General features: G+C 41.8%; 1 protein-coding gene across 5 annotated transcripts in view; it reads right to left on the bottom strand.

Moving 5' to 3' along the window:
* The window catches only part of TJAP1 (tight junction associated protein 1), a 56,027-nt gene extending 42,163 nt beyond the window's left edge, over positions 1 to 13,864 (bottom strand). Inside the window, exons 1-2 of one of the 5 annotated variants that reach the window (XM_020811804.3) lie at positions 13,573 to 13,852; positions 5,208 to 5,280 (exon numbers count right to left, since the gene is read on the bottom strand). The gene's annotated coding sequence lies outside the window, so the exon portion shown is untranslated. Of the gene's footprint in view, positions 1 to 5,207; positions 5,281 to 13,345; positions 13,367 to 13,572 lie in introns of those variants that run through there. The other 4 variants (XM_020811803.3, XM_020811805.3, XM_072992017.2 and 1 more) reach the window with 4 other exon arrangements.
* Between the last annotated feature and the right edge of the window lie 8,428 nt (positions 13,865 to 22,292).

Genomic DNA, 22,292 nt, shown 5'->3' on the forward strand with positions numbered 1-22,292 from the left:
CATAGAGAGGAGGGACAAGATCTGTTCTCGATCATCCCACAGTGCAGGACATGCAACAATGGGCTCAAGTTAAAGGAAGCCAGATTTCGGTTGGATATCAGGAAAAACATCCTAACTGTTAGATAAATACAACAGTGGAACTAGTTACCCCAGGAGTTGGTAAGTGCTCCAACACTGGAGGCATTCAGGAAAAACTTGGATAATCACCTGGCAGATATGCTTTGATTGTATTCCTACGTTGAGCAGGGGGTTGGACTTTCTGGTCTTTGTAGGCCCCTTCCAACTTCACTTTTCTATTATTCTATGAACCACTAATATAAAGCAATTCCAACAAAACCTTCCTACTTCCCTCTATTCTGCTCCTTAGCTGGTAATATCTACAGGTACATTCACTTCAGATTCTATCAGACCAAACTGATGACATATTTGTTACATTTAGTGGCTAATCTCCCAACAATGTAGGGCAGCTATTGATCAGGCATTACAGTTCAGTTCAAGAGCAAGAAGCATGTCAGCACATGGCTACTCTAATAGCCTAGAACACCATTACTCATTGCCTTACAAATCCCCACCCTCATTCCCTGAACTAATAGCCTCTTGGTGTAGAGAAACACTCTTGTTATTTCACTCTCTCCATTACCAGCATTCACAACCATGGCAGTAGGCCCTAATTTAGCTCATCTGAGGCCCTCTACAAACTGCTAATCCCAACATGCAGCTGTTTCTAAAATGCACTGGCATGAGCAAACTGTAAATGATTTACAGCGCGTGGCAGGAAGACTGCTGGCTCCTTGCATGGGCGGAGTTTTGGTAAAAGATCATGTTTGAACTAATGTTTATACTGCAGGCTGTCAATCTAGTAGTAAATATTACGGGGTAATATGCCCTCCACACCCAGCTGGGACTCTATCCTATTAGAACCATTTCAGAAGTGACTGTAAGCACATACAAGACAACCACCTCAACCCTAATAGTGAATGATTCAAGGAAGAAAAATACTGTGAACTAAATTTCCCATACTATTTACAAGCACAAGATTTTCTTTTTCTGATAAAGCTTGGAATTAAAAAATAAATAAACACATGAAAAACAATGGAGGAATATTTTACTCTTTCAGGTCACTCTGATGCTAACTAAAATGACAATTTTTCAGCAAGAGGAAGATAAATTTTAGCATGCAATTGCTAAATTTAAATTTATCAGCAATTTTGACTATTTGTTTAGCAAAAGTTCGCCCTGCACCACAGGTGTTAAAACAGCATGGAAAAGTTAGAAATACTGTGCTACCACCTATTAGGGTTGTTCTGAATGGCTATTAAACAATTTAAGCTTTACACGGAATTTGGATCAGTTAGGATTACTTTATAAAGTACACAGGGACTTAAAATGAAAAGCACAGCATCACAGAATTGTAGAGCTGAAATGAACTTCAAGACTAATCAAAGTCAATTTCTGTTGAAGCAGGGAAAGTACAGCTAAAACATCCAGATAGATGGCCAACCTTTGTTTAAAAACTGCCAATGAACAAGAGTCCATCAGCATCTGAAGTTGTCCATTCATTGTCAAACCCCTCTTACTGTTAAGGAGTTTTTCTCAATGTTTAATCAAAATCTCCAGAGTACTATTATTACTTTCCTTGAACTAGATGCTATGGGCTAAAAATCCTATTGAAAAAACTAAATATGCAAGGGCAATTACATGAATGATATTCCCTGTTCAACTACATTCATGAGTTTGTAAATTCCTGGTTCAAACAAATGAAAACACTCAAAACATCACTTTTGCAAAGGAGAATCTATTTCAAGTGGCCAAACCATTCCATGAACTAAAAATTCATGATTCTTAATGAATGCAGCTTATATTATGAAAAAAATGTACCTCTTATTCTTTTTTCCTCCTTTTTTTTAACTGGAAAAAGTCATCAAATTTTGCATAAATTGCATTTCATTGTACGTCTTTTCAAAACAAGGAAGGCAAGCAGGCAGGAGAAAAGGGTGGCATGCATTTAAATGCTGTACGTTCAAAAGAGGCATATCCAAATTACAGACGATGATAATCCAATCCACTGAAATTGCTGCTTAACAAAATCATTGTCTAGCAAAAAGCATTTCCCCATTGGAATGGACAGAAACCTGTTTAATGCGTTCCAATGGGGAAGAATCGTCGTTGTCTAGCGAAGATCAGCCATAGGAAAGTCGCTTTGCGAACCTCCGATCAGCTGTTTAAAGAGCTGTCTTGCGAAGCTTAGATCCTGAAAACACCTGTTTTTGCGAGTGCAGAGGGAGCTGTCAAAATCGTTGTCTAGCGAAAATCAGTTTGCGAAGCAGGGACCAAACATTGTCCAGCGAAATTCCCCCATAGGAATAACTGTTTTGCGAATCACTATAGCGATCGCAAAAAAGTCAATGTCTAGCGAAAAAACTGTCATGCGGGGTAACTGTCTAGCGAGGCGCCACTGTACCAAATATCAGAGAATACATCCTGCCTTTTTCTTGAAAAAAAATTGATTTCAAGCTGATGTCATTTCTTTATCAGGGCAGTAGACACAGAAAAAAATTGCATCACAGAAAGTGATTAATAAATAACGAACTAAAACATAATGTAATAGCATTAATGGACAAAATTAAAATGAAGACCATAAGGGAACTGCTTAAACATTATAACAAATGGTCAAAATATAGTTTAACATTAGGCAATAACCCAATCTTTATGATTAATAAGGACAGCAAAGAAACATTAGAACTGAAATGTTAAATCATGCAAGCCAGATCTGTCAACTGCAATTCCTAAAACAGGTGTCAGTGAATCCCTCTTTATAGTTAGAATATGATAAAGCATCTTCAGGCACAGGAAACAGTTCTTGCTGGAGGCACAACTCTTTTTATCTGGGGGTGTATAAATAATCATTAACACTGCATTAAGCTACCAGCTAAGTTAGTAAAATCGAAATTTATGCTGAAGTAAAACAGTCACAGGTTATACCCCAAGGCAATAGCTGCATCACCCCATCCTCTTGCCTTGAAAGAGCACACTTAAAGCAAGTCTGTTAAACTGTGAGGTGTCTAACTTTAGACTCCCAGAATAGATTTAAACATGCTAGGCAAAAAAACTTAATTCTATATATATAGAGAGAGAGAGATGGTCACGAACCGCCATTTGGTGGTTCAGTGTAGCGCCTGCACAGGTGTTCCGCAGTCACCACACACTTCGCTTCCCCGTCTCTTCTATGCATTCACCCACTCACTGGCTACAGCATGCTTCACTCGTCTGCCTTATCCATGCAACCTTTCACTACAACAAGGAAGCAGGGGATGGAAGCCTGCAGCACTGCCGATGAGTGGACAAGGATGTGGAGAAGGCAGAGGAAGGAAGTGTGCTGCACCTGGTGAGTGGGTGAGACCCCAAAGGAGGCAGGGGGAAGCACGCTGCAGCCAGTGAGTTGGTGAGTGCATGGAGGAGACGGGGAAACGACGTGTGTGGCATCCATGGAACACCGATGTGGACATCACACCAAACCAGGCTGAACCACTGAAGAGCGGTTTGTGTCCCTCTCTACATATACATATACACTGATCAATCACAAAATTAAAACCATTGACAGGTGAAGTGAATAGCATGGATTATGCTGTTACAATGGCACCTGGCAAAGGGTGGGATATATTAGGCAGCAAATGAACAGTCAGTTCTTGAATTTCACATGTTGGAAGCAGGAAATATGGGCAAGTGAAATGATCTGAGTGACTTTGACAACAGCCAAATAGCGATGGTCCTGACATAGAAAGTGTTACGGCTTGAAAAACTCATTAGGAAATGTTGTTATCATAACATGAAAAGATTGGATGATCGTATACTTTGTGTTCTCCTACCCCCCAACCTTTTTTCTTTCCCCATACTACTCTTTGTATTCCCTACCTTATTATCAGTTGATAAATAAATAAATAAAAGAGTATGAAAAAAGTGCACCACTGCACTTACGCTGGTGTGAATATTCAGTTGTTAATCTTGGTGAATGCTTTCATATAATTTTTTCTGTAATTTTATTAATATGGCTCAACAGTTCCTGAATTCAGATTTCAATTTTATGCCATTCCACAAGATTCTGCACAGACTACTTACTTTTTATCAGGGAAAAAACTTGTAGTTTTCTAACTCAAGAGACATGCAACTGGTTAACAGAAATATGTGGAGCTGAGAAACCCAATGAATCTTTTCTTAAATCTGGCTGAAATTATTCCTTGAGCTTCTGTGAAGGAGCGGATAGAAAGCGTGTGCCGTCCGCGAAAGACAAAATGGAGGAAATGAGAAAAGAAGGGAAACATCAGGATGTAGTAGGGAGCGGTGAAGGAACAGAGGGAAACTTGGCAGTGGAGAAAAAGTGGGAAAGTCAGGTCTGTCTGGTGGAGGGGGAGTGGGAGGAGCAAGAGGTGTCAGTGTGGGAGGAGGATAAAAGCGAGGAGCGGGTGGTTTGGTTTAGCACAGTAGTAGAGGAGTATGAACGCAAGAAGAGGGAGGAGAGACGAAAGGCATTTGAAAGAGTCCGTCAACAAGGACTCTTGAGAGACTTTCCGAACCTAAAGGTAGGAGAACTCCTCCCTAACCCTGAAGCAGAAGAAGAAAAGCCAAGACATATGGTGGCACACAAATGGACTGCCATCGTAGCTCCATGAGAGGCTGAACTGCGCCGGGAGTGGGAGAAGACGGCAGCGCCTTTACTTGATGGACCGGCCGAGAGGGGGTGGGTGAGGCACTCATGTTGTGGAACGATTTGTGCGATGAGGAGTACCACAACCCCGCGATCGGAGGCCAAGGAGCGACATGGGGTGCTACACCAATAAGTCCGTGGGACTATGATAAAAGTTTTATTGATGTTGATAATGGCCTGCTGCCGAAGTTGGAACCAATGTTGCCTTTAAGCGAAGTGCTGGTGGATGTAGGGGACAATAAAGCTGACAGTTCAAAAGTTGTAAAGACTAAGCCTCTGTTATTTCCCACTGAAAGTGAGGGCCCACCTGAGGGAGGTAGCGGACCTCTTCACAGCTCCCCCCCCCTTTATATGATATAACACTGGAAATTTCTTGAAAGCCCTAGTAAAACTTGCAGGATTGCTTTAAGTACTGTAGTTCTACAGCATGATTCTAATTACCCTAATGTAACAATCCTAGCCACCAGTGCACTCCAACTTTAAGTATATGAAGTTGAATCCTTACCTCTCCCTTTGCAAGTACACACTTTCAGACACTGGAAGTACCAATCAATAGACTTCTTGAGAACTGAGTCAATCTAAGCAAGTTTTAGAAGAGGACGCTTGTTAGTTTAAAGCAGTATGTCAGGCAAAACCAAAAAAAATAAAGAACACTGCAGCAACTTAAAGACTAACAGCTATACAGTATTTTAATGTGACCTTTCCTGGACAAGTCAGCTTCTTGAGACAAGCAAGAAGACTAACAAATAGATAATGTGAAAAATACATGTTAAAGTTGTAGTGGGCAAGAAGGCACTTTGGGAGAAGGGAAATCACATCAAAATATTTCTGAATAATGATTTAAAACATAATTCATTGTTTAAATCAATTTAATTAAAATCAGATCCACCCTGTATATACATATCTTTTTTAAGGGAATTTAAAGAGTTGATATTGTAAATATTTGACTGGGAATGTGTGCTTACTAATATAGCATGCTGTGTATCCATTGGGAAGCTGCCCAAACAGGACTAGGGGAAAGGCAGAAGTAGGTTTCAGTGTATTGAAAAGAGCATGGAATGCAATGGAAAACTGATTGCATCTTTTAAAAAATGTCTATTTTCCACCACAAGGTACCAAACCTTCCTGAAAAACCACAGATTTTCATGCTCATCTCCCAATGGAAACCCAAAAATAGACAGCAGAATGTAAGTGTAGGTCTCCAGTTGCCAGTGGTTTTTACAGACAGGAAACAAGCAATCAGTTCATACTGCCTCTTTATCCTGAAGACTGAATGTGAGAAGAATACATCTTTTCAGAGCCCAGCTCCCTCACGTATTTGAGTTCCTACAGCTCCACTGCCACTTGTCTTGCAGGCTGAGGAATTGCAGAGGGGTGAAGAGTTGTCCTGCTAAATGTATTCCCAATTCAGTTCCTTTCCAAGAAGCACAACAGTGATTTCCTTCACAGGCAGGTAAAACCAGGGTCATTTTTTCAACAGCTACAGGGAAGAATAGGAGGTAGAGCAAAGAGAGAAAGCAGATGACCTCAACTGCCCAAAATCATGGTTGGCCTAATATATTTTTCAGGAAGTAAAAGATAAGATGACATGCACATGCATGTACACACATACACAGACACAGACTGCATAAAGCAGTTAGCTAAACTGCCAGTTGACTTATTCTACAATAGGAACAGATCAGGGTAGCTTAGATAGAACAAGGCAGGCAACATTACAAACACTGCCAAGCACTGTCTTCCAAAGGCTTACTAATATAACATGTTCATCACTATGATGAACAATCTGAGCAGGGTTGTTAATGATAGGAACTTTTGGAGGTCACAAACTCATAAGGTTGCCATAAGTCCAGTGACATGACAGCACATAACAACCAACCACTTCATATAGCACCATGTTCCTGCTCGGTCAAACATATACTGCAACAAGCATGCAACACAGTGAGAGAGAACTCACACATAAACCTCCTGTTTCTACCTCCTTATGAGATCATAGCTTTTTCAAAAGGCACTATCTGACCCATCTTGGGTGATGTCACCTGGGTATGAGAGCCAGGCAATGCAAAGCAGCAATAAGCAAGGATGGTAAAATTACAACAGGGACCTATGAAGAGATGCCTGGGAGAGTGGCTGTTGTTGTCTTCCAATATTCCATGAATCCAGAGGGAACTGTCTCTCTTCCATTAAAACAATGGAGGAGAAGGGAATGTTAATGACCTCAAAGAATGCATATGCTTGGAGGCAAACCTTGTTCCCAACCATGATAGCTGTGGTGCCAGTCACTTTATCCACCTAAGCATTAATGCCACCTTGGCAATGTATGAATCTCTCTCAAAGCACTCATAAATGGAGTCATCAAATATGGACCCTTGCCATCTGAAGGACCAATGGGTCAGAACAGACTCAGACTCTTCACCTCCCGGGACAACCACAGAGATTGGACAGCTGTTGCTGCAGCCTCTATCCTCAACCCTGGCATTTCCTGCCTCAAACAGAGGAACAGCTGAGGCTATGGCTTCCCCAAGCCAATTCTCTGAAGTTGAGAAACAGAGAAGTGCAGAAGAGGCTTGATAGGGAGAACAGAAATTTCCTCCTCTTTGTTCTGCCCTTCTCCCTTGCTGAGGTGCTTTGTCATGAGAACCACCTGTCAATTCTAATGCTTAATCTGTTACTGCTGCCACAACTTACTAGAACTCCTCTTTTATTAGCTTTTTTCCAAATTACTCAACAAGTATTTTCCACAGTACAAGCATCGTAACAGGTAGTTCTAAATGGTTAGCTGGTCTTCAGTTAATAATGGGAATATTCAGTAAAAATAGAATGAAATCATGTTAGAACAACTTTCTAATCTTCCCCTGAGAAGACAAAATAGCTTCCAAGATCATTCTGACTAAAGTTCACCAACAAGACTGCAACGTGGAGGGACCAAATTCCACATGGTTCTGCTCTCCTAATGATTTGTGCACTGTACTCCAAATAGCAGAGAAACACTATCCAAGACCTTGACAGAGTCATTAATGGACTGCTAAATCAGCACTTGCTTTCACTGGTATAGATTTAGCTGGCATGCTTCAGTTGGTATAGCTCAGTGTTGTGGAATTCCTGGCAATGGACTTAGGGGCCAAGAGTTCAAGTCCCCACTATGCCTCCTGGGAGAGGGGCCAGTCAAGATCACTTGGAGCGTATATGACTGGTGGGGTAACATCCCCTCTGCCACCTCACATGAGCTGGAGGGTCCCAAAGCAACACTAGAATGAGGAAGGGGTAAATCCACTTCTTAGTACTTTGTACCTAGAAAACCCTATGATAGCTGCCATCAAGAGGAATATGACAGCACATATTTATTAAATCAGCACTAAGCACCAGGCTATATTTAGTTGTATAAAATGCACATGAGTAGAATATCTGAATCTATAACAAAGGATTTGCCTCATATTTATTCCATTTATGCCCAAAATTTATGTTTGAGCAAATGATTAACCTGAAATCATATAAAACAAATGATACAACCCCCCAAAAATGCAAACCACCAGCCCTACACAAGATACAAGTTCTAAAAGTTCATTTTCTATCTCAATCACTCTCTCTTTGCACCCACACACACTTAATTGTCATTCACTTATGGTCTTCAAGAATTCTTTTAGCAATGAGGTGCTCCAGGAAAGTCTACCTTATAGCTATTATTCCCAAAGTATTAGCCAAAGCTATTTAGGAATGGCCCAAACAGAACAGAACCTGTGTTCTTCTTAAGAACCAACTTGCTCAATCAGACCAGTCTACTCCAGCATAAAAACAGAAATATCCCGGAGAATTCCACTTTGTTCCAATAATTAATAGCCATGGAGATTGATAATCTTAGCATTGTCCATATGCTGTTATCACTTGAGACATATGCAAAAGGGTATAGCACTCAGAAAGCAAATGTAAACAGTAAAAGAGGATGACAATGCTCCAAAAAATAAACGCATTCTCAAAGGCTCCAAAAATAGTTTTGTGTTCTATCTCAAATGTAGTTCTGCCTAGACATCCAGTGACAGGCATTTTAACCTTGGGGAGGGAGGCTACCACTTCCTGAAAACCATGAATACCATTCTGAGAATGGCAAGTGCTTGTAACAACTTGTTCTACCTTTGAAATAGAGAAGGCAAGGGGATAAGGCCAGATAAGAAGGCTCCACATTTAAAAATAAGAGATGGAATGTCTCTTCTTTTAATGTATAGATGACTTCCTGTTGTTAATGAGGCAGCAGACAACAATTCTCAGCAGGAGGGACTTTCTGCATTTATATATCTTCCTACAACATATTCGAGAGCAGGCACTGCAAGTTGCTTCACTTCAGATTAGGGAAAAGCAGTTTTCCCTTTTGAATTGACCATGGTTCCTGCCAAAATCTTTGCCCAGATCTCAATAGCTCTGGTCATTTCATACAGGAAGCTTGGACATCATACGTTTATACAGCCAAATGATGTTGCTATTAGGCTTTTAGCTGGCATGCTTGAGTTGGTACCACTCCTACAACTGTGGTACCCAACCTTGAGTCTCCAGATGTTCTTGGACTAAAACTTCACCACTAGCTATGCTGGCCAGGATTTCTGGGAGTTATAGTCCAAGAATGTCTGAGAACCCAAGATTCAGTTCCACTGTCCTAAAAGATGTGAAATTAACCATATTTCAGCTTTCTGAGGAACAGAGATAAGACCTCCCTGGAATCTGTGCAGGCTCTTCTGTACCGAACCTCTCTGCAGCACCCTTACCACAGCATGGGAAAACTGTAGCCCTCAACCTATTTCTGTATGGGTAGTGACAACAAAGAAAGAATTATGCAATTTGGCCATGGTAAAAATGCTTCCCACTTTCACCTTTGACTCCTCTCATCAAAAGCTGCAGTTTCCGATTGGCTTTTGCCACGGGTGAATTTCCCTTCATGCAAAAAAGGTCTCATGGGACAAAGGTTTACATACTTGTCCTAATGGATCTTATTTTTCTGACTCCAGGATGACATGGGCACTGGCTATAACAAGGGCACTGTAACTATCATTGTTTTAGGTGTCAAAAACCAGAAGTGCGTGGAAAACCAGAAATCCTGTCCAAACTAGATGACATTAATGCCTTCTCTATTTCTGACATCAACTGAAGCAACAGGTGCAATGCTGCCAATGCTTGGCCATATAAACAAACTGGCTCATTCAGAAAAGTGAAGCTGTGGTATCTTGAGGCTCTATATACCCCACTCCATCAATGTGACTGTCACAGACTGTACAACCTACAACCAAAACACAGACTCATATACTAATATCTCAAGAAAGTATACAGAGACGTAAGTGTTTACAATTGTTAGTCAAAGATTCCTTTTTCTGAATGAGCCAAGATATAATCTAGTACCTGATGGTTACTGTACTAATGAGTCAAAGCAATGTACCCCTACATCTGGGCAGTTCTGAATACCCCAATTCCTTCCTAATTTTGTATCATGTTCTATTAGATTGTATTTTGCACCATATTGTACTAGATTGTGAGCAAATAATGTCTCATTTTTTTTAATATCTCTACAGACTAAAAACATTACTAATATTAACAATATCAGCTTCATCAAGATCTTTGCACTTCATAATTGAAATGTTTCCTACACTTTCCCAGCTAACTATCAATCAATCAGGTGATTTGAAAAGATGCAAAACAAGAGTATCTGAGTCTGAAAGAAGGCAGGCAGAAAGAAGTGGTGCCAAAAAGAACCATGTGAGAAAACTACCAAAAAAAGTAGAGCAGAATGAGTGGGAGAAATGTGTAGAACACACAGTTGATAAGACTGGTGAGAGAAGAATTTCTTATATGGTCTTTAACAAGAAAATAAAATTTAAATGTCTCTTTGAAACCATTGTCACTAGCCTGCAAGTTACATTTGCTCCTGCAGCCAAGATGGAGCACAATACTATTGTAGGAAAAATCAGGAAAAGATTGCATGGTTGTGGAAGCAATATAAATACCGGAACAGTTGATACCTTTAATCGACCACTGAGAATATAAAACAAACAGCAAGCTTTTGATGATAATTCATCTTCTTCAAGGCTGTGTATCACATTTTGTGGGTAGTTACAACATGTTATTAATGTCCCAAATTCAAATGGTTGATAATGCTGAGGCCAGGTTCACTTCTTAGATGGAGACAATGCAATATTCAAGTTGTTTTCAAGCTCCTCCTCAGCTAGCACTGTAGTTTGGAATTTATGGCCCATCTCTTAAGAGAGAGGAGAGTCAGTCATCTGTAAAGAAAGTATTTTAGTTTCTTTACAGATCACTTGAGACCCAATGTGGTCTAGTGGATAGACTTGTGAACTAGGACTCAGGAGGCTCGAGTTCAAATCCCTTGTTTGGTCATGGGAATTCACTAAGTGGTAGCAATAGCAAATCAATCCTTGAACATCTCACATACCTTGGAAATCTTACTAGGGGTTGCCATAAATTGAAAATAACTATATGCCACAGAACAACTTAGATTATTTAATCAAGTAAATTCCACCCTCACAAAATGCACTGTTACTTATTACAACCTTAACATATATATATTTTACAGTCTCCATAAACAGGCTGACGCTATCACCAACAGTTAACACTCCCAGTGTCTGACAGTGAGTGCTGAGCAAGGGGACTGAAAATATGCATAGTGAAAAATATGTATTAAGGGTATAGCAAGCAGGGGTGTATTTTGAGGCATAAAGGAAATTACATGATTAAGTCTGAATCCTCTCTGTTTCTCTTCCAGAGAGAGATAAGGACTTGACTCCATTTTACCTAAGCAAAGCTGCAAGGGGGAAACAGATTGGCACTCTAAAGAGTCAGGATCACTCAAGAGATATGTTGTAAGCAATCATGATTATTTTAATACTGCTTCCAAGAATTTCCAACATTATGTGAAGAGACAGGGGGAAACACCGCAGGAATAACTTTAGTCAGAGATGCAAAACAGAGTTGATCCACACTGTTATTTTTATATATTACTGCTAATAAGTACATATCTGTTGAGGCACTAACTCAGTTTAAGAACTACAGATTTTTTTTCTTTTCATGGTATTAAATATTAGGCATTAAATACTAGGACAGGCAGAAAGATTAACCTAAGTAATCTATACTGGAGCTTGTGGAAGCACATAAAATTGATTGTGGTGTAATGGACAAAGGATCAGACGGGGGCTTAGGAGACTTGGATTCAAATCTTAGAGGTATCCCTTTTGTGTTTTTGGAATGCAACACCCCAGATTTTTCCAGCCATCATCTCCCAGATTTAGACTGCAACTTTCATAATTCTTCAAGAATTCTCTAGACAACATTCTGGGTTTGTAGTCCAAAACCACAAATCTATCCACCTGTAGTCAGCAGGCCCCTACTCTGGATCAGCCTGCAGTAAGAGAAAGAAACATTGTATGCAAGGGGAACCCCAGGCTATTAGTCCTTTCTTCTCCTCCTCCCACATTTCAATGCCAGCCCTTTTTTGAAGGGCTGTCCCCTTCTTTGCCCCACTGCTCAGTGCAGAAGGTGGTATCAGCTCTGTCCCACTTGGGCTCCTCCAGGCAGTGCCACTTCCTGCTTCCAGATGGGCACTGCTCCAGATAGGTGGAGGCCAGCTGGATGAGCAGTGTATCAAAAATGAAATTACCTGGTTTAACACAAGCAAAAGCCCCAAAAATGTGTAAGAAACAGCTGTAGGCCATAGTGTGAATGACACATATGCATCTGCAGCATGAATATTTGGACACTGTACCCATAAACTACAAACTAGGCAGAGCACTCCTAAGAAAAAGGAACTGCTAGGGTGGGGGGAAGGAAGGAGGACAGCTATCCTTTTAGTAACTCCCTAAAATAAAAAGCTTGGGTCTTTTCTATTCAACCACACACAAGCTCCAGCAGCTAATGTCCCATAATCTTAGTCCATATATCCAAGATTCAGCAAGTTTTCACTCAATTTCTGCTTCATTTGCTATTTCCTCCTGCAGAAAAGGTTAGCGAAAGAGTGGAGTATAACCCTAGAAAAATAAGAAGACTCAAGTTCATATTAACTACCATAACGCCGCGTCCTATCTCCATATAGGTATGGAACCTCAAAAGTTTAGTGAGGGAATAAAAATGGGGATTAGAATCCTGCTCTGAGCTCCTTGAAAGGCAGACATGTAATTTAAAAAAAATTTATCCTCTAGTCTTGTGAAGACAGGTATTCCAGAATTGTTTCCCAAACAAATAAGGATCTGGCCATCCTTGGGCCCTTCGCTTCCCTAGAGAGTCACTCATTTCCAAAACATTCTCAGAGTAAAGGTCCATGTGAGTTTCTCAACCGTTGACAGTGGCGAGTTGTACCTTCCTCTCTTCCCCCCCCCCCCCCAAATCTGTCTCGCCACAACCATCCATACTCGCACCCAGTCCCAAGAAATTCCCTCAGACACCTCCATGCCCAAACACTCCTGAACGGAGACAAGGAAGGCTATAGAGCGGAGGAGGGAGGCCCCGTGTTGGCCGAAGCAAGGAAGGGACCGGCCGGCGCCAAAGGAGAGAAGAGCCCACCGCCACCCTCCGCGTGGGCGGCCCACTCCGCTCCACTGACCCACCCGCCCCTTTGGGCCATCCTCGCAGGGAAGACCTGCACTGGATTAAGGGTACCTTCCTGAGGAGGAGGAGGAGGACGACGACGACGACGGAGTTTGGTACCGTTTGCGGCGAGGGCAGCAGCAAAACTACTATCCGGTCTCCGGGAGAGGCGGGTTCCCGCCCATTTCCCCTTCCCACCCGGAAGGTTCGGTACCTGCTCCAGGAGGGAGCTTCGGGGAAGAGGAGGGCGGGGCGGGGCGGGGCGGGGCGGGGGATGCCGTTTAATTCTTCATCCTTACCTCCACAGGCTCGGCCTCTGAAGCGAAGAATCGCTGCCACGGAAAGCAAGCCCGGTGTAGCGAACTCCGGCAGCGAAGCCCTCGCAGTTTTTTCCTATTTGTGCAGCTTTGTTGCCCTTCTCTTGCCTCAGCTCACCTGGGGACATGCGCTGCTAAACCAAATGTCCGGCTCTGTTGGCAGCATTTTGAAAAAAAGCGACTATTCTTCACCTCAAACTTTGCCTCCCCTCCCCCGCCCCTCCCGGCCGGGACCAGCTCGCTCGCCTCAGGCCGCCATTTTGCCGCAGGGCATGCCGGGTAAGGCAGCGGAATCCCCACGTACTGGCGTGATTACGTCATCCCTCAGACGGGGGGAAATTACCCGCGGTAGGACAGGTACGGCCCCGCGGGGACAAGAACCGTAGAGAGCCGGCCGTTGGGCGGGTTATTGTGGCGGCGGAAAAATCGGTGGTCACGGAAGGGTGGGCGACCTTGGGAAATACAAGAGGAAGAGCAGATTAAGTTTGCTGTGAGAGATGCATCTGGGAGTCACACGAAAGGCTCGCCAGGCTTACCATACGGGAACGAAAAACGAGGCGATCGCGTAGGAGAATGCGGACCTTCCTCGTTTTTTTGGTTTATCATCTCTGTATCATTTATGCAGCGTGATGCTTACTCGGACTTAGGCACATGTAGGTTCTAATAGAATTCGCCCCCCCCCCCCGTCAGAGTGCTGAACTGCACGGGGTCGGGCTGCTGCAGTCGTTTCTGCGCATTTTCTTGCAAAGAATTTCAAAGTCCATCTGGCTGACAAAACGGGAGGGAAAATAAGCGGGAAAAGAAGGGGAAAGGCCAAAGACAAAAAGTCGTGACGCCTTAAAGACTTAACAGATTTGTTTCGGTGTGAGAGTTTGTGGGTTAAAATCCACTTCCTTACACACGTGAAGGCTCATACTGTGCCATTTGTTTTTCCATGAGAGTGGGAGTAATGACGAGATGAGGAAATAGACAACACACCGTGACAATGCAACTTTGACACAGAAATTGGATTAATTGAGATATTAATATACAATTTTATGGTGATTAGCTTTCTACTTAGTAGGTTTCCCTGTCACAGAACTGCCAAAAAATTCTTTCTGAGGCAAAGGGCAGAGTATGTCAAGGGAGACAATTAGTTTATACAAGTAAGATGTTACAGAAAACTGGGCTTGTTATATGTAATATTTTTAAAAAATGGGAAGCCTGAATGCTCTCTAGAAGCAAAAATAACTAAACTGCCACTACTGTACTTTAGCTATATTGTGGGAAGATTCACTGTTAGAGATGGGCATGAACCACCCAGTTCAGCGGTCCATGGCAGTTTGTCTATCAGCTGAGCAGGTCTTTGGCACTTCAAAGCCTCACCTCCTCCAGTGGGTGCCCACTAAGAGGCAGGGCCTTATGCAGGCAGAGCAGGGAAGCCAGGCAGCCGCCTCCAAGTGGGCACCTCTGAGCTTGGGAGCTCTCCTGGATTCATCTCTGAATCTGGCTGCCCAGGTTTTGGTGGTGGCCAGGAGTACATTTGCACCATTAAAAGCAGTGTGCCAGGTCCTTGCAACATTTTGTCATTCACTTTTCCCCCCTCTTTATTCCCCCACCCCTTTAATATTTTTCAACATCCTGAAGTGTTGTAATACTTTTCTTACGTTAAAAAACGGACAGAAATATGTACCATATTTGGAAATACAATGGTGTCTCACAAGATGAATTTAATTCTTTCCGTGGTTAATTATTTTTTGTTATATGTATATGTGTTTATATTTTTATCTCTCTGGAAGCCGCCTAGAGTGGTCATTTTGACCAGATAGGCGGGGTACAAATAGAATGAATGAATGAATGAATGAATGAATAAATAAATAAATTAAAAATTAAATAAATAAATAATTTTGTCTTGTGAAAAATTCGTCTTGCGAAACGTGTTTTCCCATAGGAATGCCCTGACATCTAATTAATGCATTCCTATGGGCAAAAAAGTCAGAACAAAGTCAAATTTGGTTTACAAAGGTTTTATTAAGTGCTCTTTAAAGCCATACATATTATGCAGATGTTTTTAAAAAATTCAATCAAAAAACACAGCCATAGGAACATTTGTCTTGCGAGTCATCAACCCCAATTGCCAAAACCATTTGCCTTGCGAGTTTTTTGTCCTGCAAGGCATTTGATTGCTCCATCAAGCAAGTAATTACAAAATATAGGCAAGGCAGGAGGGGGAGACTTGATCTTAAAGTCATGTAATCTACTTGGTGTGTTGAGATGTAAGGAGGAGAAAAGACCTGAAGCCTCTCAAATGGGGCTCATGAGGTGATGTGGTAATATTAAATTTCACCTATAGTATCTCCTAGGTTGCTGGAACAGAGAGAAGCAAAATGTATCACTTTCTCCTTTATAAATACTGTAAAGAACTACACTGTAAGTTCAGCACTGTCTCCATCCCAGGGAAAGTTTGTGGATTCCTTTCTTGGTGGAAAACATAGATAGTGCTAATACTTAGAAGGCTGAAGATAATTTTAGATGGTGAATTAGGTTAAAAAAAAGTAAAGAGAAACCAACTATGGAAACTATACCTTGCAGCTGAAGAGGACTGACTTGTTGTGACTAAGGTTCTAATTTCAAGTGGTATAAAATCCTTATCCTCTAGTGTACGGTCCCACTGCGCAACTGTTAAATTTAGTGTTGTCCTAATTCTTTGGGAATTAGACTAGTCATAAAAAGTACAGTTTAACGGCACTCCTTCGTAAACTTCTCAAGTACATAGCTGGATCAGGCTATTCAAAATGAGAGTGTGTTACCATTATTATTCTCACAAGAATCCTATGAAGTAACATCACTCCTGAGTAGCACATAGATAGAGGATAATAATTCTTCCAGATAGTTTAGACTTCAGCTCACAAAAGTTCCATCCAGCAAGGCTAATTGTTCGGATCCAAAGCATCAGGAAAACAAAAGGTTTTCATCCCATTGTAACCTGAAGTTGAAGATCTAGTTCTCAAGACTAAGTGGCTTTGTTAGTCTCTTAGTCATCTAGTCCCAAATAGACAATGCATGCAAGACAGCTGTCACCGCCCTGGAACTGAGTAGACTGTAGATGGACATTGCTGCCCTGCAAGAGACAAGATTGCCAGACTCAAGATCTGTCAAATTAAAAAAATTCTCATTCTTCTGGCAGGGGAAACCATTGAATGAAACTAGGGAATATGGTGTTGGCTTTGTGGTTAGAAATACTCTGCTGAGATCCATTATTCCACCTACTGCAGGGAGTTAAAGAATCCTGTCTTTGCAGCTCCACTTATCAGCAGGACTGGTCACCTTCATTAGTGCATATGCACCAACACTATCATCTACAACAAAAGTCAAAGACAAATTCTATGACGATCTGGTAGCTGCTATCAAAAAAATCCCAGAGAGAGAGAGAGAGAGAGATGCTGTTTATTCTCAGAGACTTTAACGCTAGAGTTGGTGCTGATCACAATTCTTGGCCCACTTGTCTAGGCCATTTTGGCATTGGGAAGATGAACAAAAATGGCCAACGGCTGCTGGAGTTTTGCTATTCTTATGGTCTTTGTATCAGCAACATGTTCTTTAATACAAAGCTTCAACACAGGGTTTCCTGGAGACATCCAAGATCAAAGCATTGCCATCAGCTCGATTTGATCCTCACTAGATGCTGTAGCCTTCCTAGTATTAGGATCACACTGAGTTATCAGGGTGCTGATTACAATACTTATCACTCCCTGGTGTGTAGTAGAGTAAAACTGCGAACAGATTGTATCACAAAAAAGTAAGGAAGACCACGTATTGACATCAGCAAGACTCACAATCAAAGAAAAGTGGAGGAATTTGCCCAAGCACTTGAGGAAATCCTTCCAGGCCCAGCTGGAATGTACCTGAACGATGGGAACATTTCAAGAATGCTGTTTATAACACTGCCTTGTCCACATTTGGCAAAAAGATCAAAAAGACTGCAGATTGGTTTGAAGCCCAGTTGGAGGAGCTAATGCCAGCCATCAAGGAAAAGAGGACAGCTCTAGCAGCATACAAAGCTTGTCCTAGTGAGAACAATTGCAGGTTCTTGGAGTTGTTTGTAGCAAAGTTCAACAGGCTGCCAGGAGATGTTCTAATGATTATTGGCTTCAGCTCTGCTCTCAGATACAGATAACAGCGGACACAGGTAACATCAAGGGAATTTATGATGGTATCAAGCAGGCTTTAGGTCCAATACAGAAGAAATCTGCTCCTTTGAAGACTGCTACAGGCGTGATCATCCAGGACCAAGCACAGCAGATGGACCACTGGGTGCAGCACTACTCTGAGCTATATTCCAGAGAGAATGCAGTATCCAAAGAGGCACTAAATAACTTTGGGTGCCTGCCTGTCTTGGAAGAGTTGGCAGCAAACCAACTTTAGCAGAAATAAAAGTGACCTTGGATTCTCTTGACTCCAGCAAGACACCTGGGAAGGATAACATCCCTGCTTTAGTGGTGTAAAGAGATCATCGCCACCAAGCTGTATGGAATCTTTTGTCTTTGCTGGAGGGAAGGTGGAGTACCACAGGACATGAAGGATTCACACATCATCATATTGTACAAGAACAAAGGAGACGGGGCGACTGCAATAACTACCGTCACATCTCTCTTCTCAGCATTGTAGGGAAGCTGCTTGCCTGTGTTGTGCTGAAGAGACTCCAGGTGCTTGTGGACAGAGTCTATCCAGAATCACAATGTGGATTTCAAGGTAATAGATCCACCATTGACATGGTATTCTCCCTCAGACAGTTGCAGGAGAAATGTAGGGAACAACAACAGCCACTCTTTGTGAACTTCATAGATCTCACAAAGGCCTTTGATCTGGTTATCAGGGACGGCCTTTTTAAAATACTTCCCAAGATTGGATGTCCACCTTGACTCCTGAACATCATCAGGTCCTTTCATGAGGAAATGAAGGACACTGTAGTTTTTGATTGCTCGACATCAGATCCCTTTGACATCCAAAGCGGAATAGAACAGGGCTGTGTCCTCATGCAGACCCTGTTCAGGAATTTTTTTTTTTTCTGTCATGCCGAAGCACGCCTTTGGAACTGCAACAGAAGGTGTCTATCTCCAGACTAGATCAGATGGAAAGCTCTTTAATCTCTCTATATTGAGACCGAAGACCAAAGTCAAGCTGAAATGCATGTGGGACTTCTTCGCCGATGATGCAGCTGTTGTTGCCCATTCTGCTGAAGAGCTCCAACAACTTATGAATTGTTTTAGTAAGGCCTCCCAAGACTTTGGATTAACAAACAACCAGAAGAAAACACAAGTCATGGGCCAGGACATGGACTTACCTCCCTCTATTACCATCTGTACACAAAATTTGAGGTTGTTTATGAATTTGTGTAGCTTGGCTCAACAATCTCTGACACTCTCTCCCTAGATGTTGAGCTGGATAAATGCATTGGCAAAGCAGCTACCATGTTCTCTATATTCACAAAGAGTATGGTTTAATGAGAAGCTGAAGGCATATACCAAGATCCAGGTCTATAGAGCCTGTGTCCTGAGTACACTCCTGTACTGCAGTGAGTCCTGGAACCTTTGTGCATGACAGGAGAGGAAGCTGAACACCTTCCATATGTGTTGTCTCTGGCACATTTTTGTTATCACCTGGCAGGACAAAGTTCCAAATAGAGTAGTCCTAGAACGAGCTGGAATTTTTAGCATGTATACATTACTGAAACAGCGACATCTATGTTGGCTCGGGCAACGGCTGACGGTTGGATTCCAAAAGATCTCCTGTATGGAGAATTAGTGCAGGGAAAGCACCCCAGAGGGAGACCACAGCTGCAGTACAAGGATATCTGCAAGCAGGACGTGAAGGCCTTAGGAATGGACCTCAACAGATGACATCTGAGCATTCAGCCTGGAAACAGGTGGTGCAGCATGGCCTCTCCCATTTTGAAGAGACCCTTGTCCAGCAGGCCGAGGCAAAGAGGCGGTCCTGAAACAGCAAAATCAGGGAGCTGGACAGGGCCCAGATTGTATTTGTCTTGAGTGTGGAAGGGATTGTCACTCTCGAATTGGCCTTCTCAGCCATACTAGACCTTGTTCCAAGACCTCTATTCAGATCACGTTACCATAGTCTCTTGAGACTGAAGGATGCCTACATAGATTAGTCTGTTGCAGCAAAAAGACTGACATCTAAAAAAACCAAAAATGGATTTTTTCCAAGCTCTGTTTCAGATATAAGATATCATGCATATATGCAGACAGGAAAAAACAACAACACTGTTCTTACAGTAAGAATGGAACTGGACTTCTTCCCCTTGGAAACAAATTGCCAGAAACACTTCTAACTCTCCATGATGCTAGTCCTATGCAGCTGAGGGCACAATCAAGCTCAGTAATTTTTCAGGGCTAAAGACGACATACTTCACTCAGCATAGGATTGGGCTTTACATTTAAGAGAATAACACATATCTAGACACTATGGTAACAGATACAACAAACAGTAGATTCTTCTAACCTGATTGTAGGGCCAAGCACTATGGAAAAGGTAAGGGTGGAGCATACAAACATAAGGGCTGTTAGCCTACTACTAGAATAGACCCAATGACTAAATGAGTTTTATGTAAGCATTTACTCATCATTCAACAGTGGATTCTATGGTTTTACTCTAGTTCGGACCAGCAATTAGATACTGGCCAAAGGGTTTTGTATTTCTGAAATGAAAGATGGGGTATAGACCAACAAATTGCTGATATCATCAAGATATTTCAGGTGAACTGTACAGCACTCATGCCTCAGTACAAATGTCTATTTAATCCTATATTACCCTATGCAAACCATATCACATTAGCTGCTTCTTACAATTTATTACATTTGTTTTTCTACTCATCATCACACAGCACACACACAAAAAAATCTGTTGTCTTCTTCCTGACAACAGATTGAGACGGATCAGGTATAATAAGCCTCATAACAACTCATGGACTTAACAATCAAACCAGGATTTGAATGAACTGCTTTCTTTTCTGTCTAAGGTCAACGCAAACTCCCAGAGCAATTAATACCTACAGCTAATTATTTTCTTTGTCAATAAGAATATAGCAAATTAAATGTTCAAAGTTAACATAATAAGTATTTGAGAGAATTTGGAAGCCAGTGTAGTACAGTGGATAAACTGTCAATTTAGGTCCTTCATAAAATAGAAATGAATAATATAACAAGTAACATAGCTGGTTTCCTTTTTGAAATTGGTACTAAAACTAATGAACTACTGGGGAAGGGTATTCTAATGACTTTGTGCTTTTAATAGATAATTTTCCAGGCTCTGAAGCTAATATACCCACCACCAACTTTCTATGGATCATCAATGCATACATTTCCAAAATACCTACATTGTACAATATAGGGTTCAGATCTTGTATACATAAATGAAGATAGGTAAGGCCAACGCTATTAATAAATGAAGTCCAAATGTATCCTTATGAGTGGAAGCAGTTTACAAGATGTTTTGGTATCTTCTACGTAAAAGAGGTTTTTCACAAGCCAGTAGAAAAGACTGTTGCAAGACACATGTACAGTGGAAAGAAGGGATATTCCACAGAGTCTCACTTAAATGACCTTGGGGATACACTGTGCAACAGAAGAGATATTTGTGCCACTGCTGAGGGGTAACTGTGCTGTACCAAGTTGTACATCATCAGCCAGGGGTATTTCGAGAAAGGCCTCAATACTCAGCCCTCCATAAATTCTCCAAATCCTCTCTCGGCATTGGAGTCAGATAACAAGCAGAAAGACAATGGCTCCAAGAATCCAGGCTGCCCATCTGCTCTTCACTTCCAGATTCTTGCCTCCCTAGCGCCAGCTGATGAAAATTTCATAGCTGCAATGAGGTTTCCCATTTCCAATAGGGCCTGCTGCCTCGCAGCCTTCACAGTTGTGCCCTGTTCAGGTTTCTGCCAGTGATCATTGGAGGTAGCAATGAGACAAGCCATTTGCTCTCTTCTGATGTTCTTAAAGCTCAGGATTTCAAAGGAAGTAAACTGAAAAAAAGCTTGTGAGAGGATAATACCTCTTTAACTCAACCCCAGGGCAAAGGCTAATAAAGTTTTGTGAAGAGAACAAGCTGGTCATCACAAACACTCTTTTCCAACAACACAAGAGGCGACTCTACACATGGAAATCACCAGATGGGCAATATCGAAATCAAATTGATTATATTCTCTGCAGCCAGAGATGGAGAAGCTCAATACAGTCAGCAAAAACAAGACCTGGAGCTGATTGTGGCTCTGATCATCAGCTTCTCATAGCAAAATTCAAGCTTAAACTGAAGAGAGTAGGAAAAACCACTGGGCTAGTCAGGTATAATCTAAACCACATCCCTTATGAATACACAGTGGAAGTGAAGAACAGATTTAAGGAACTCGATTTGGTGGAGAGAGTGCCTGAAGAACTTTGGATAGAGGCTCATAACATTGTACAGGAGGCAGCAACAAAAACCATCCCAAAGAAAAGGAAATGCAAGAAAGCAAAGTGGCTGTCCAACAAGGCCTTAGAAATAGCAGAGAGGAGAAGGGAAACAAAATGCAAGGGAGATAGGGAAAGTTACAGAAAACTGAATGCAGACTTCCAAAGAACAGCAAGGAGAGACAAGAGGGCCTTCTTAAATGAACAATGTAAAGAAATAGAGGAAAATAATAGAAAGGGAAAAACCAGAGATCTGTT

Source organism: Pogona vitticeps, chromosome 1, assembly GCF_051106095.1.
Source record: "Pogona vitticeps strain Pit_001003342236 chromosome 1, PviZW2.1, whole genome shotgun sequence".
NCBI classification, from domain to species: Eukaryota; Metazoa; Chordata; class Lepidosauria; order Squamata; family Agamidae; genus Pogona; species Pogona vitticeps.